This window comes from Pteronotus mesoamericanus, unplaced genomic scaffold, assembly GCF_021234165.1.
Source record: "Pteronotus mesoamericanus isolate MK-2021 breed Mesoamerican mustached bat unplaced genomic scaffold, CSHL_Meso_final contig_42, whole genome shotgun sequence".
NCBI classification, from domain to species: Eukaryota; Metazoa; Chordata; class Mammalia; order Chiroptera; family Mormoopidae; genus Pteronotus; species Pteronotus mesoamericanus.
The window spans coordinates 11,331,777-11,349,917 of record NW_026555157.1 but is presented as its reverse complement, the minus strand read 5'-3'; the positions used below and the strand labels follow the sequence as shown (position 1 = coordinate 11,349,917).

General features: G+C 37.4%; 1 pseudogene; it reads left to right on the top strand.

Annotated features, from left to right (window-relative positions):
* Positions 1-6,167: 6,167 nt before the first annotated feature.
* LOC129073641 (heterogeneous nuclear ribonucleoprotein A1-like) lies at positions 6,168-7,107 on the top strand (annotated as a pseudogene).
* Positions 7,108-18,141: the final 11,034 nt, after the last annotated feature.

Here is an 18,141-nt window from a genome sequence, read left to right as displayed (position 1 = left end):
AGCATACAGACAGTGCTATCAGGACACAATGAACTGATTTAAGAATAAACAGAATATTTAAGCTCAGTATTTACTCTATTATCATCAGCTGTCACTGCCTACTTTTATGTAGGGTTTCTAAAAAATATATTCTCTATTACTAGAAATATGTCATCCAATGCAGGGGGGACAAATGTATGGACTGTGACGTTCAAATTCTACTTTATCAAGTGCCCTCAGAATGCCCTTTTGTTGTTTCAGTTTCTCAGGACTCACACATTTGCTAATAAGATCAGAGTGGAAACTTTATGAAACAGTGCCTTATGACAGATTTCATGGTTTTATTATACAGTTTGACTGTATTGTCTTAAGTTTGCATTGCATAGCTGCCCAAATTCCATGCTTTTGATATGTTCTCTTTTCAAAAGAGCATCACTATAATGGCAACTTAGTGGAAACAGCAGGACTTAATGACTCCAGAACATTATACTTTATAACCATTACCTGTAATAGATTGGACAGTGAATGTTTGGAATTTATTGTCATAAATAGGTAATGGAATATTTGGATGGTGGAATAGATTGGATAATGAGATAGAGGCTATTGAAGCTGAAGTTCTTTGGGGCTGGTTGCTTACAGTTTCAGTAACATTGTTTCTAGGTAGTTGCTTGAGTATTAAAATTACAAAAATCAAAATTAACCTTTATATTAATACCTCTCTTATCCAGGAGACTCTCAATTATCTTTTACAATGGTTTGGGAATCAACCTAAAACCTGAAACTAAAACAAAGTTAGTATTTTATATACTCGCAGACCTATACCCACATACACATTGTAATTTTACTCACAATGCTAATGTGTTACCTATTTATTTCACTAGCATACAGAAAATTTGAATAAAGGTGATAGTGCTATATAGGTGCACACTGAATACAACAACAATTAGATACCATTAATAATAAAAATATAGTTATAGTTGATTGATACATAGTACTTATAATGTGCCAAGGCCTATAAATATTTTACACAAAATGTGATTTATGCTTAACAAATTGATTATAACGTGGCTAGTATTATAATCTTTATTTTACAGATGAAGAAACTATGGAAGTTGAAATGATTGTTGCCAGTCTGACAGTGGGAAAAGAGGTAGAAAGATTATGATGATCTGGTACATTAATTAAAAAAGCAGAAGTTCATAGTTATTTATTGTAGGTCAAGATATCCCTCAGTAACCATTTCAGACAACATATCATGTACATATCATGTACATATTTCAAGTAGAATATGTGGGGTTCATAGTGACAATCCTGAAAGAAACTAAACAAAAAAAAACAAAACATTTTTATATTCTTTAAAACAAAGAAGAATCCAATATATTTCAAAACTATTTTCACCTAAAATAATTTTATCAAAAAACTAAAAAAAAAAAAAGTTATTTTTATTGGTCCAGATACTTAAAAAATATCTTCCTAATTATTCCCAAAATACAAAATGATATTTATCATACCTTTCATAGGTTAAAAAAATGAAAACAAAGAACAGAACAGTAACTTCACACACATGTACACACATATGCAAACACATACACATGAAGATATATTGACATTTAAAAGATAATATGAAATGTCATGTGTCAAAAACAGGGCTTTTAAAGTCAAGCAGCATTTCTTCTTTGTTTTTCAGACTATTGTATAACATTAAAATTCTATTATTCTCCATCAAGCATGCATATAGCTATTTATACCTTGTTTTTTTAGTAATCCCATACAATAATAATTCATTAATATTCACCTTTATTCAAGTTGGTAAATAGATATTACACATTTTAGAATTCATCTGCTCTATTGATGCTGAACATTTAAGGAAATTCAAGAATGTAAAAAGGATGATTCAGAAATATGGCTTAGGTACTGAGTCCTCTCAGACTATTCGATTGTAATTTAAGCCTATTAAAAAATGGAAAACTTTAATTGCATCAAAACTAAGGATTTCTGTTTAACAAAGTTAACCAAAGGAAGATCAGAAGAAGATATTTGCAGTATTAAAATAAGGTATGAGATGTATAATTATCAAGAATATTTAAGGGACTCTTTTTGGAGTAAATTACTTGAGAGAAAACTAAGAAAATGAATAATAACTTGAGACCCAAGATGGTGGTGTAGTAGGTGGAAGCTGCACAAACCTCTTCCCAGGACCAAACTGGAAGTGCAACTAAATACAGGAAAATCTTCCTGAATACCCAACTGAACATTAGCTGGAGATAAGCCTTATAACTAAGGACAGACAGAAGAAACCACTTTACCACAATGTGATTGGTAGGGTATGCAGAGAAAGCACATGAGGACTGGCTGGGTGGTAGCTGTTTTTTAAGCTCTTCTCCTTAAGATCTCACAGGTGGTAGCTGAAGATCCAGAGGCTGGCAATCTCTGGGGAGGTTCCCTCTGAGAAGTGTGGGGTCTAAACCCCAAGCTGGGCTCCTCAGCCTAGCACACAAGAATTGGGAAAGACATCCACACAACATCCGGCTGTGAAAAGCAGCAGGGTTTTTGTGTATCAGGGAAACTTGACTGAAGATCCAGAGAGCCTCTTAAAAGATCAATGCACAATATTTTATTTACAGCCACTTACCCTGTGCTCTGGCAGAGGAAAGGCAAAGTGGATTGGAGACGTATGAGGAGAGTATGGGTTGGCTCTGGGGAGAGAAATGAAGAAACAGTCATGAGGATCCCTGTGCTGAGCTATTCCTCATACTGCAGGAGCTATCTTTCTTAGGCAAAACAATCCCCTCCAAATAGCATCAGCCTGAAGGGAAGCAATAACTCCACCCAAAGAAATCCCTCTCACCTCACCTGGTGGAGCTTAAGCCAGACTGCTTTGGGTAGCTGGAGGCTATCTCAATGATTAAGTCTAAGAGCAAAGGAGAATCTCTGGGAGCTCTGAGACTTTAGTTGACACTTCTCTGGGCCTGGTGCTGGAAAAGCTGGCTTCGGTGTGCAGCCTACTTTTTTCTACATAGGCCCAGCAAAGGGAGACACAAATGGTGGATCACTGATAACTCCAAACAGGTTGCCCAGGGCTAGTCACAGGCAGTGTTCACCATAGCTTTGCACCAGAGTCTTTGCAGATTTACCTAATACATAGAAACATACACAAAGAAGCAGCCAAAATAGAAAGACATAGGAACAGACCCCAAATGAAAGAACAAGAGAATTCTCCAGAAGAACTAGATGAAACAGAGACAAGCAATTTATCAGATAGAGACTTTAGGGTAATGACTATAATGTTACTCAACAGCATAAAAAAAAAAAAAAAGACATAGAAGCCATAAAAAAGGACCACTCAGAAGTAAAGAATGCTGTATCAGAAATAAATAATAATAAATAATATACTGGGAGGAATAAATAATAAGTGAGAAGAAGCAGAGGATCAAATCAATGATTTGGAAGACAAGGTAGAAAAAAAAACACCCAAGCAGAGCAGCAAAAAGAACAAAAGAATCTTTAAAAAAATAAGGAGAGCTTAAGAACATTTTGGGACAACATGAAGTGTAACAACATCCTCATCCTGGGAATACCAGAAGTCGAAAAGAGTGTGCAAGGGACAGAGAACCTATCTGAAGAAATAATGACCTAAAACTTCCTTTGTCTGTTGAATGAAAAAGATGTACAAGTCCAGGAAGATCAGTGAGTCCAAAACAAGGTGGACCCAAAGAAGCTGACACTGAGACACATCGTAATTAAAATAGCAAAGCTTAAAGACAGGGAGAGAATCCTAAAAATTTCAAGAGGAAAGCAGGGAAGTACATACAAGGGAGCATCAATTAGATTGTCTAATTTGTCAACAGAAACATTTCAGGCCAGAAGGGAGTGGCGTGAAATATTCAAGGTGGAGAAAAACAAAGACCTACAACCAAGGCTACGTAACCCAGCAAGACGATCATTTAAAATTGAAGGTGAAATAAAGAGCTATAAGGAGCTTCCCAGGCAAGAAAGAGCTAAAGGAGTTTGTTAACACCAAACTAATAGTGCCAGAAATGTTAAAGAACTTGCTTAAGAAGAAAAAAAAGAGAAAGAACAACAAAAAGAAAAAAGAAAAAAAAAGAGGAAAATAGTCTAACAATAAAATGGCACTATATATGTATCTATTAATAATCACCTTAAATATAAATGGTTTAAATGCTCTAATCAAAAGACATAGTATAGCTGAATGGATAAGAAAATATGACCCACATATATGCTATTTACAGAAGACTCACTATAGAACAAAAGATCTGCACAGACTGAAAGTGAAGGGATGGAAAAAAAATATTCCAAGCAAATGGACATGAAAAAAGAAAAGCCAGTAAACATTTGAAGAGATATTTATTCTCACTATTCATCATGAAAATACAAGTTAAAGAACATTTTGCATTCTCTGAAATGTCAAATATTAGAAAGTCACATAATACCTAAACCTAGTGAGAATGTGGCAAAATGGGAGCCCAAGTGCATGGCTGTTGGAGGCATAAATATTGGTGAGCCATTTGGCAGTATCTAGTGAAATTAAGTTGCCTGTGATTTATCATTCTCATTTCTGGGTATATTCCTTCAAAAATGTATAACCTCATAAAAGAAGGTAGTAGGATGCTTATGTCACACTTGGATGACAGCAAGAATTGGAGGGCATACACTGACTCTCACTACAGAACAAAAGGAAAAAAGAATGATATTAAAAGCACAATACAATTTAAATAAACACCCACCAGCAATACTATGATTTGGTTTCAAGGATATCATCCTTTCAAAAGAAAAAAAAAATACTTGAACGATAGATGGAAAGGTCCTACACTACATACAATAAAAAAGTGCTATTATGGGAGTGGGGGCGTAGAAGAAAATAAACAAGGAAAATTATTTAATAAAAGAAAAGCAGATCTAAAAATGATTATTAACCTATTCCATCCTCTCTCTTTACGCATTTTATGTGACTAGACTAGGTGTGGTGAGTGGAAATAAAAGTCATACAAATATCTTTGGGGCTTATTTCTAAGTGGCTCTCAGGCTTTCTGATGAGCCCCACTGCTTTCACAAAGATATTAAAAATCTCCCAAAGTATAAACCTAAGATTGATCCATTTAATTTTTCTATTATTTTGTTGACTCTAAATGCCATGATTTATGATGAGTAACCAGCATCTCATGCTACGATACAGTGTTCTTTGGGATGGTATACTTGACCTGAGAAGGAGGGTAGACTTAGTATTGGCCACCAAATGTATTAGAAGTTGAACTGTAGCTGTAACTACCATGTACTAGACATGCAATTAAAAACAGGTTTTCTTTTTTTAAGAATAAAATATTTTTGTCTAGCTTCTTTTCTGTCGTGGTTGTTATTGATCATGGCATTTGCAGGTCTAATTAGGAAATGGGTAAACTTAGCAAGTAATGTAAGTTTAATAAGCATATCTTATAGAGAGATCAAATTATATTTCTAAAGCACTCCATGTACTTATACAAATCATAATTTTATTAATACATTAATTATATTAACATATTTGTCTTAATAGCTTAGAATTGATTATTAAAATAAAAGTTATTCTTATTTTCATGAAGGCAAACCTTGTATATTTATTTATGATTGAAAAACAATAGAAGAGAAATACATGTATTGTGTTGAAAACCTATATATTTGGTAATAGTGAAGATTACACATAGAGAGAGTATACATAGAAAAAGCTTAATACAGCTGAAAACAACTAAGATTAAATTACCTAAAAAAGCAATTATTTATGACTCTCAATAATATCTAGGAATTGTCAGGAACTGATATGTAGAAGCTTCAGTAAATTGAAACTGATTGAGCTGGACAATCAATAGAATCAATAACTGGAAACTGGCCACATGAAACTGTCTTTTTAGAACAAGTAAATATTATCTAACAAAAGAAGTTGAGTATGGGGTATGTTCCAAGATAAACAGTTATATTTTTAAAACTAACATTAACTTAAATTCAAAGATCACAGATGATTTGTAACAATGCTTATCCAACAGTATAATAACCTAATAACCTGATTACTGAATTGTCAGACTACCTTTTTTATTAGACTGTCAATATACTTTTAAGCTACATGTTTCATTAGATTGTTCTTTTCTGCTGGTGGATGCTACCGAGTAAGCATCATTGAGGTCTCCCCTCCTGCAGACTTTATGTCTAAGTCAGAATCTCCCAAAGAGCCAATACAGCTGCAGAAGTGCTTTACTGGAGATCTGAGCTTTGAAATGACAAAAGAGAGTCTGAGGAGCCATCTGGCGCAATGGGGAATGCTCACAGACTGTGTGGTGAGGCGAGATCCAAACACCAAGTACTCCAGAGGCTTTGGCTTTGTCATGTACTCCTCTGTGAAGGAGGAAGATTCAGGCAGGAATGGAAGGCCACACAAGGTGGGTGGAAGAGTTGTGGAACCAAAGAGAGCTGTATCAAGAGAAGATTCTCAATGACCTGGTGCCACTTAACTGAAAAAAAATTTTGTTGGTCGTATTAATGAAGACATTGAAGAACACCACCTAAAAGATTATTTTGAACATATGGAAAAACTGAAGTGAATGAAACCATGACTGACAAAGGCAGTGCCAAAAAGAGAGGCTTTGCTTTTGTAACCTTTGATGACCCTGACTTTCTATACAAGATAGTTTTACTATCTTGTATACCATACTGTGAATGGCCACAGCTGTGGAGTAAGGAAAGTCCTCTCTAATCCAGAGATGGCTGGTGCTTATCAGCCAAAGAGGTTGAAGTGGTCCTGGAAACTCTAGAGGTGGTCGTGGAGGTAGTATTGGTGGGAATGACAACTTTGGTCATGGAGGAAACTTCAGCAGTTGAAGTGGCTGTGGTGGATATGGTGGCAGTGGGGATGGCTATCACGGATTTGATAATAATGGAAGCAGTTTTGGAGGTGGCAGAAGCTGCAATGATTTTGGCAATTAGAACAATTAATCTTCAAATTTTGAACCCATGAAAAGAGGAAACTGGAGGCAGAGGTGTGGTCCCTATGTTGGAAGCCAATACTTCGCCCAACTGCAAAACCAAGGTGGCGACAGCAGTTCTAGCGGCAGTTCTAGTAGCTATAGCAGGGGCCGGAGGTCTTAATTACCCCAGGAAAGAAAGTTTAGCGTGGGCGGAGAGCCTGAGAAGAGACAGGGAAGCTATAGGTTACAAGAGATCTGTGAGCTCAGCCAAGTACAGTGGCAGCAGGACCTAGTTGCTACAAGGTAGACATATTTTAGACAATACTCAAGTGAATGAACAAAAAAAAAACTAGAGGACTGTATTTGTGACTAATTGTATAACAGGTTATTTTAGCTTCTGTTCTGTGAAATATGTAAAGCATTCCAACAAAGGGTTTTAATGTACATTTTCTTTTTGCATCCATGCTGTTGATTGCTAAATGTAATAGTCTGATCATGACACTGAATAAATGTGTCTTAAAAAAATGAATGTATAAATAAATGCATGGATGGATGGATATATAGAATATATAGGTATATAGGGTATATATAAAAACAAAAGGAAAAATTTAAAATCATCTCAAGTGGGAGAAGACATGACTTTATCATTACAAAATGAAGAATTGAGACCATGTTGGTATTTGAAATAATTCCAAATGCAAATGTTTACTATTAGCACATATTAAAATTTAGGATCTTGCTGAAAATAGAGAACTTAAAACCAACATATTTCCTAATAAAGAAGTCATGAAATACAGGAAAAGTACAATAAAAGTGGAGAGGCTTTCAGGACTGTTCTCATCATTTGTACTCACTGCCAGAAAAAGGCTGTGTGAGTGAGGTGAGGAGGAGTGTCAGAGGGGCTGTAGCTAATTTTTTAAAAAATAATGATATGGAAGCACTTACGCCATTCATGAGGATGTTTTGTTTTTGACCAGTGACAAAGCTAACAGTACAGGACAGATTGGGCTATGCTGCACTATTTTGAGCAAATATCAAATAAGAGACCTAGTCTCTTATCATTTACATAATGCAGTGAAGAATATCAATTTATTTTAATTTGCTCCTTTAGATTGAATACCAAGAAAGCATGCTATTGATGCTTATGATCCCTCGTTTGTATTTCAATAATAGGCAATGACAAATACTCCATTAGAATCTTGCATTTTGGAATATGTATCTTAAAAGATATCCAGAGTGAAGAGACTTTAAAGCACTTCTTTTTGATTGGAAACACAATGAATAATTATTAGTTTTATTTGTATGTTTATATTCTTTATCTGGTTCCACAAAGCGTTTGAAATTCCTTGCAAAGTATGTGTAATAAAGGATAAAACAAAATTTTGGGAGAAGAGAGGAAGATGGTGGAGGAGTAAATGGGAGTCATGCTGACCTACTCCCAAGACCAAATTGGAATTGCAAATAAATAGTGGAGAAATCACCTGGAAAACAATGGAACGATAGAGGGAGAGGAGCCTTGAAGCCACGGACAGGCAGTAGATTCAACTCTCACACATCCCAAAGGGTGAGAAGTGCGGTGGAGGCTCAAGAGGGTGGGCTGGGTGCCCACGGGCACCAGCACCAGAGGGACATTGAAACGGCCAGTTGGATCCCCCTGAGAAAAATAGGGTCTGAACCATAAACAGGGACCCCTAGACTATAGCAGCTGAAACCAGGAAAATGCACAGACAAAGCGCAACCCCTAAAAGCTTCGGGGCACTCTCTGCCAGAGACAGGTGGCTGGGGATGCAAAAAGACATTTAAAGGGCCAACACAAAAATCTGCAGTCGCAGCCACCCTCCATGATCTCTGGGTAGAGGCGGCGGCAGAGTGGGCTAGTGGCTGGGAAAAGATTGGTGAGGAAAACTTTGTGAAGAGAAGAGACGGTGGCCAGCGGAGCCCCGGTAATAATGCACCTCCCACTCTGCAGCTACCATCTCTCTCAGGCATAAGGGAATCAATTAACCTGCCTTTTGTGCGCTCCACTCACAGCTTGTGTGCATGTGAGCTCGGGGGCTAAATGCAGACAAGCTGGAAGAAATAGAGGATCCTTGGCCAAAGGGGTCACACAGCTGCATTGAGAGCCTTGAGGAGAGACTGGAGATGGAGGCGTTGGGGAAAGAATGGGAGGAGAAACTGGGGAGTCCCGACTTCTTCTCCTTTCTGTAGTCTCCATTGTGCAGGAACAGGCCACACCCCCAAAAAGCCAAAAGCTGAAAAGCACACAATAGACAGGCCAAAACCACCCAGTGTAGGAGTGCACACTCGCGCGGAGTGGCCTGCGAGGGTTGGCGAGCGTGTGTGTGGACCCGCCTGGCCTGGCGACTGCTCCCACAAGCTGGCACCGATCGGGCCTGCGAGGGAGTGCGCAGATCTGCGAGGGCAGTAAACTGACCCGCGCGGGCCCACGACTGCAGAGTGGTCTACAGAAATAGTGGATGTTGGGTCTAAGGGGTCACAGAGCTACCCAGAGTCCCTGGAGGAGAGACTGGAGACAGGATTAATCAGATAGTCCTGGAGCTGACTTCCTCCCATTTCCGTAGTGTCCATTTGGCGAGGGCAGGTGACACCCCCAAAGAACCAAAAGCAGGGAAAGCACACAATAGAAGACCCTAAAAAGTCCAGTCCCGGAGCACCCACTGGGCGTGGGTGCCAGATGAGTGCGCGAGGTTGGATGAATAAGCACCCAGGCAGGCTGGAGGTCCTGTCCGACCAGAGATCCTATCAGGCTGGGGAGTGCACTTAAGGAACCAGCAGGAGAGTGCAAAGCGATCCACAGAAATAGTGGATCCCTGACTGAAGGGGTCAAAGAACTGCCCCAAGCAGGAGTCAGACACAGACAATAGACTCCAAGAAAGCTCAAACAAACGACCCAAGGTCATATAGGGTCAACAACTGACATCATCAGAGGCAGGCCCAGAAAGAAAACTAAAGAAAAAATAAATAAATAAATAAGTAAACAAACAAACAAATAAATAAAAAGACCTGCCTACTACAATAGAAGTTTAATTCACAAAGTTAGGATCTAGACGGCCCAATTGAAATAGAAGCCAAAATAAATAAATAAATAAATGAATTGCTGAACAGACTCTCACAAAAATAGGAGGAAAAGGAAATTCCCCCCAAATGAGTGGGAAAGGGGACTCCCTACAGAGAGAGCTAAATGAAATAGAGGCAAGGGAACTATCAGATATGGAATTCAAAACAATGGTTCTAAGGAAGCTCAATGAGCTCAGCCAGCTCAAAGATAACTATGAGAAAATGCAGAGAAACTATCAGAATCTTACAGCAAACTATATCAACCTGGAAAAGGACATAGAAAATATCAAGAAGACACAAGACGATATGAAGAATACCATTTCTGAATTGAAGAACACAGTAGAAGGAATCCAAAGCAGCCTGGATGAAGCCGAGGATCGAATCAGTGAGATGGAGGATAAGGTAGAAAAAAGCTCCCAGAAAGAACAAGAAATGGAAAAATGGCTCAAAAAGAATGAAGAGGCATTTAGGGAAATGCAGGACAACCTGAAATGCAATAATATCCGTATAATAGGGATAACAGAAGGAGAAGAAGAGGAGCAAGAGATAGGGAACCTCCTCGAAAAAGTAATGATGGAAAATTTCCCTAATTTGAGGAGAGAAAGGCTCTCATGGATCCAGGAGGCACAGAGGACTCCACTCAAGAGGGACTCAAAGAGGTCCACTCCAAGACACATCATCATTAATATGGCAACTATCAAAAAAAAAAAAAAGAGAGAGAGAGAGAGAATCCTCAAGGCAGCAAGGGAGAAGGAGAAAGTAACATACAAGGGGGCCCCCATATAGCTAGGAGCTGACTTCTCAACAGAAACACTCCAAACCAGAAGGGAATGGCAACAAATATTCCAAGTAATGAAAAGCAAGAGCCTACAACCAAGATTGCTCTACCCAGCAAGGCTCTCAATTAAAATAGAAGGGGAAAGAAGGAGTTTCCCAAACAAAAGAAGGCTAAAAGAATACCTCTCTACCAAACCAGCACTGCAAGATATGCTAAAGGGACTGGTTTAAGCAGATGAAGGAAAAGAATGAGAAAGAGAAAAACACAGGTACAAAGAGAAAAAGTGAATAGGTTTCTATCAGTAATAATCTCAATGTAAATGGACTAAATACCCCAATCAAAAGACACAGGATAGCTGAATGGATAAGAAAACTTGACCCACACATATACTGCCTAGAAGAGACCCACCTCAGAGCAAAAGACCTACACAGATTGAAAGTAAAGGGATGGAAAAAAATATTCCAAGCAAATGGGCAAGAGACAAAAGCAGGGGTTGCAATACTTATATCAGACAAAATAGATTTCAAAACAAAAGGCATAAAAAGAGACCCAGAGGGACACTTTACAATACTTAAAGGAAGAATCTATCAAGAAGACATCAATATTGTAAACTTATATGCTCCCAATATAGGAGCCCCCAAGTTTATAAGGAAATTGTTGGATGACTTCAAAAAATATATATAGACAGCAACACACTGATAGTAGGGGATTTCGACACCCCACTGTCAAAAATGGACAACTCTTCCAAACAAAACATCAATAAAGATATTGTGGACTCAATGATGCACTGAATCAAATAGACTTTTCTGACATATATAGAACCTTACACCCCAAAGAAGCAAAATACACATTCTTTTCAAAGGCTCATGGAAGTTTTTCAAAGATAGACCACATGATAGGACACAAAGCAAACCTCAGCAAATTCAGGAAAATAGAAATAATATCAAACTTTTTCTAGGATCATTAAGGGCTTGAAACTGGAAATCAACCTCAAAGAGAAACTTCAAACTTGCAAACTCAAGGAGACTGAACAGTAGACTATTAAACAATGAATGAGTCAATAATGAGATAAGAGGAGAAATCAAAAAGTTTCTGGAAACAAATGAAAAGGAACAGACAACAGTCCAAAACCTATGGGACACAGCAAAGGCGGTCCTGAGGGGGAAGTTCATAGCAATACAGGCTTACCTAAAAAAGATAGAAACATTTCAAATAAAAGACCTCACACTACAACTTCAAGAACTGGAGAAACAACAACAAATAAATCCCAGAGCAAGTAGAAGGAAGGAAATAGTCAAGATGAGTGCAGAACTAAATGACATAGACATGAAAAGGACAATTCAAAGATTCAACCAATCCAGGAGCTGGTTCTTTGAAAAGATAAATAAAATTGACAAGCCTTTAAGCAGACTCATCAAGACAAAAGGGGAGAGGACCCAAATTAATAATATCAGAAATGAAAGAGAAGAAATAACTACTGATACCACAGAAATACATAGGATCGTCAGAAACCACTATGAACAATTATATGCCAAGAATATGAAAACCTTGATGAAATGGACAAATTTTTAGAAAAGTATAATCTTTCAACACTGAAGGAAGAAGAAACAGAAAGCTTGAACAGACTGATAACAGCTGGGGAAATTGAAGCAGTAATCAGGAAACTCCCGGCACACAAAAGCCCCAAGCCAGATGGCTTCACAGGAGAATTTTACAAAACATTTAAGGGAGAGCTAACCCCTGTCCTTCTCAGACTATTCTAAAAAATCCAAGACGAGGGAAGACTCCCAGAATCGTTTTATGAGGCCAGCATCACCCTAATCCCAAAACCAGATAAAGACCCTACAAAGAAAGAAATCTATAGGCCAATTTTGCTAATGAACATAGAGGCTAAAATCCTCAACAAAATATTGGCAAACCGCATCCAGCAATACATTAAAAAGATTATCCACCATGATCAAGTGGGATTCATCCCAGGCATGCAGGGATGGTTCAATATATGCAAGTCAATAAACGTAATACATCACATAAATAAAAGACAAAAACCACATGATCATCTTGATAGATGCAGAAAAAGCATTCTATAAGGTCCAGCACCAATTTATGATGAAAACACTCAGCAAAATGGTAATAAATGAGGCATTCCTCAATGTAATAAAGGCCATATATGAAAATCCTACAGCCAGCATCATAGTGGGCAAAAACTGAGAGCTTTCCCATTAAGATCGGGAACATGACAAGGATGTCCGCTTTCACTGCTTCTTTTCAACATCGTATTGGAAGTCCTAGCCACAGCGGTCAGACAAGAGAAAGAGATAAACGGCATCCAAATAGGAAAGGAGGAAGTAAAGCTATCATTGTTTGCAGGTGACAGGATAGTGTACTTAGAAAACCCTGTAGACTCCACCAAAAAAATCCTCAACCTAATAAGTGAATTTGACAAAACAGCAGAATACAAAGTCAATATTCAGGAATCAAAGGCATTTTTGTACACAGGAAATGAAATAGAAGAAGAAGAAATCAGAAAAAAATACCATTTGCTATAGCAACAAGAAAACTAAAGTACCTAGGAATAAATTTAACCAAAGAGGTAAAAGACCTGTACGCAAACTATACAATATTGAAGAAAGAAATTAAGGAAGACACAAATCAATGGAAGCATATACCATGCTCATGGATTGGAAGAATTAATATCATCAAAATGTCCATACTACCCAAAGCAATTTATACATTCAATGCAATCCTTATTAAGATACCGATGATATATTTCACAGAAATAGAACAGACATTTCAAAAATTTATATGGAACCATAAACCCTGAAAAGCCACAGCAATTTTGAGAAAGAAAAACAAAGTAGGAGGGATCACAATACCGGTCATCAAACTCTACTACAAAGCCACTATACTCAAAACAATCTGGTACTGGCACAAGAACAGACCCATAGACCAGTGGAACAGAATAGAAAGCCCAGAACAAGCCCAGGTCTGTATGGGCACCTAATATTTGACAAAGGGGGCAGAAGCATAAAATGGAGGAATAATAGTCTCTTCAACAAATGGTGTTGGCAGAGCTGGACAGCTACATGCAAAAAATTGAAATTGGAGCATCAGCTGACACCATACACACAAAAAAACTCAAGATGGATAAAAGACTTAAATATAAGTCACAACACCATAAAAGTCCTATAGGAGAACATTGGCCGGATAATCTCAGATACTCAGATATCCCAGGCAGCAATTTTTTTCACCGATGTCTCCTAAAGCAAGGGACATAAAGGAAAGAATAAACATGTTGGACCTCATCAAAGTAAGAAGCTTCTGCACGGCTAAAGAAAACATCAGCAAAGTGAAAAGGGAGCCAACCGTATAGGAAAATATATTTGCTACTGATACATCAGATAGAGGTTTGATCTCCAAGATATATAAAGAACTCACTTGACTCCACTCCAAGAAGAGAAATGATCTAATCAAAAAATGGGCAAGGGACTTGGGCAGATGCTTTTCCAAGGAGGAGATACAGAGGGCCCAGAGGCATTTGAAAGGATGCTCAGCACCACTAGCCATCAGAGAAATGCAGATCAAAACCACCATGAGGTACCACCTCACACTGGTCAGAATGGCCATCATAAACAGATCAACAAACAACAGGTGCTGACGAGGCTGTGGAGAAAAGGGAACACTAGTACACTGTTGGTGGGAATGCAGACTCATGCAGCCACTGTGGATAGCAGTGTGGAATTTCTTCCAAAAGCTGAAAATGGAACTGCCTTTTGATCGAGTGATTCCCCTGCTGGGACTATACCCTAAGAATCCCAAAACACCAATTCAGAAGAACCTATGCACCCCAATGTTCATAGCAGCACAGTTTACAATAGCCAAGTGTTGGAGGCACCCTAAATGCCCATCAGTAGATGACTGGATCAAAAAACTATGGTACATTTACACAATGGAATACTATGCAGCAGAAAGAAAAAAGAACTACTAAACTTCGCAACAGCATGGATGGAACTCGAGAGCATTATGCTAAGAGAAATAAGCCAGGGGGCGAAAGACAAATACCATATGATCTCACCTTTAAGCGGAACCTAACCAACAATATAAATATGCAAGGAAAATAAGACCAGCAACACTGAAAGGAAAGGAAACCAACAGAGACATGAGTGAAGGAGGGGGGAAGAGTGGAGGGAAAAGGAGGGGAAAGGGCAAGTCAAGGAACATATAGCAAGGACTCATGGACAAAACCAAAGGGGAGGGGTTGAGGGAGGGAGGTGGGGAGGGGGCAAGGGAAAGTGATGGGGGGAAGGCAGAGAGCAATGTTTAAAAAACATAAATTAATTAATTAAAAATAATAAATAAATAAAAATTTGGGAGTAAAATGGAGATTGGAAAATAAAACAATGTAAATGCGGACCATTTTGACACTTGCTACAGATGAATCAGAATGACTCTATGCTTGTCATAGCAGAAGAAAATAAGTGAATTTTTTATTGGATTAAGAACCATTTTAAAATTAGTTTAATATTTAATTGCACAGCTTTTCTTGATATCATGATCTATAGAAAATTTCCTTATGACCTTTAAAATAAGACATTATAGTTTATGCTATATCTAAACCTATGGTAAATGTCACTGTGTTCATGTAATTTATGTATGCGTGCATACATATATGCATACATAAATGTGTGTTTATATGTTCATCCTTATATAGTACAAAATATGTGCATGCATGTGTATGTTATACATATTTTATATAATTTATTATATATGTAAAATATAGTAATAGTGATTGTAATGGAGGAGGTTTTTGCAAAATTAATCAGTAGAACTAGATACTCCAGTCTGATAATTGAACTTCCTAATCCAGGAAAATAATTTAGATTGTCTTAAGTGGGTTTTAACCCAGCAATATGTTTCATCATTAGGGTTCCAGTCATGGAATTCAGGGTTTTTTAACCATCCCAAATTGTTGTAGATATCACACGAACCTTTTTACATTTCCCCTACTTACAAGATCATATGGCATTCTCAAAATGAAGTATAACCTACAAAATTTAGGAAACTATTACAATGCCATGCACTTATTGAATTGTTAAATTTTGAATTAGCATGTATAGTTATGTCCTTTGATGATTTATTACTATTTAATTGCTAGTATTTAAGTGATTTGCTATTGGCATCAATAATGTCAGAAATATGTGCTCCTTTAATGTGGTATTTATAATTTTTATTTAAAATTATTGTTTTCCTTATAGAGTTTAGCATATGTCTGGAAAGTCCTAACTATCCAAAATAGTTTTTTATATTTGCTAACGTAAGTCCACAGATAAATTGTTTATAAACTAATATTTGGAGAATGGTTTCACTTATCTTTACAGATATTTTCTCTGTTAATGATGCCCATTAAATCTAATTCTTCATATAATATCCAGTCTCTATGTAAATCAGTAATATTACATGATTTTTTTCTATAAACTATTTTCTCCCAACTCAGAGTTTATACTTGCTACTCTGAAGATGCTGATATCTCAATTCACTTAAAATCCTGTAGACAATAAATGACAGGAGTGGAGGATGAGGAAAATCACTATCTACTTACAAGAAAACTGTCTCAGGTGAGGTCACAGCAAATCATCAGGCAAGGCAGAACTCCTGTCACTAGACAGCAGAAGAGGCACTTTTCCTGCTCTTACAGAGACTTTTGTGATGTGTGGGTTAAAATCTATAGATTCATCATAATTCATCCAAATATCTCATTCTGCTTTTCAGAGTCCTAGTCAGTCCTTTAAATTTTTATGAGATCTGGCTGATAAATCCATTTATGTTATAATTTAGCAGTCTGTAGTAGAAATTTCTGCTTTGCTTTTCAGTTTCATCAGCCCAACCCTGCATCTGTAAGAGATAAGAGACTCTTTTAGGATAAACATGGGAGCTTTCTTGTTCTTTATTATTAATTAAGGTGAGAATGTAAAACCTTAAACTTACCTTCTTTTTTAAATTAAAAATACCCAGTGCCATCAGAATAGTCAGCCTACTTCACATTATTTGTATTATTCAATCTCATCATAACAATCTGTCACGGCTGCCAGCTGGTCTGCCAGAGTTTGCCTTCAATGTGTATTTTATTCCAGGGAATTACAAGATAATAATATATGTAATTATTTTGGCACACATCTGTGGACTAATGGTATCTCATTTTCTAACTTTCAAAACAATGAAGTCAGATAACAAAATTCTGTGAGAGTCAGGTTCCTGCAACCTCTCCAGTTAGCAAATACTCTTTCAGGCAGAGTTCTAGGTATTTTAAACAGAGAGGAGTTAAATCAGAACATTTGGTAGTGAAATATTATTAGAAGTGTTTGATTAAAGAAGGTTAAATCACTAAACCTTTGATTTAAAGACCAAATAATTTTAGTTGCAATCCAGAAGTTAAGCAGCTGCTGCTACTATTGATGTTGCTACCTCCACACTTCCGTTCATTCATGACACCGGTAACCAGGTACTAGGTACCCTGCGAATAGTCATGTCATTTCAGACTTCTTTACCAAGCTCCGGAAAGACAACTCTTTCCATCTGTGCCTTTCGAATCTTGCCTGAATGGATCAAAATGGCAGAAACCAAATTGTATCCAGTACTTTAGCCACAAAAGAATCTGGGGGAGGGGGGAAGCCTCTTAGCCCTTCCAATACAGGATGGAGCATGGGAGGGATTTGTTTTACTAAATATTGTCAGCATCACTTGACAGTTGATTTTTTTTCTTTCTTAAAGAACTTCCTACTCTTGCTTTTCATGTAATGGTATTTTTTCTGCTTTCTCTCCAAATACATTGCCTACTATTTTTGAGGATTCTTTTCTGGATGAAAATGAATAAGGAAAATGGGGACAGAGGCGAGGTCTATAATGATTGATATGATAGCAAGGAAGACCTCCGAATAGGTGTCATTTATAGGGAGGCTGGAAGTCTGTGCATGTATGTACACACATACAAATATGGGGGAGGTTTTAGGAATAACACCAATCTTTTTCTCTCTTCTTCCCTTTTTCCTTTCTTCCTCTTCAGTGGCAACTGTGGAGACCATATGTGGAAGGTGGAAGCATCATAGTATGGAATTCCTTGGCACCTGTTTAACTTCTTGAAGAGAAGCCACACAAAAGACAGCCACCCTATTATAAAGAACTATATATTGCTAAGTGAAATAAGACAGCCAGAGAAAAGCAAGTATCATATGATTTCATTCATATGTGAAATATAATGAACAAAATAAAATAATGAAAATAGAAACAGACTCAAAGATAATGAAAAGATTGATATCTGTCAGAGAAGAGAGGGGTTGTGGGACTGGGTGAAAAAGGTAAAGGAGG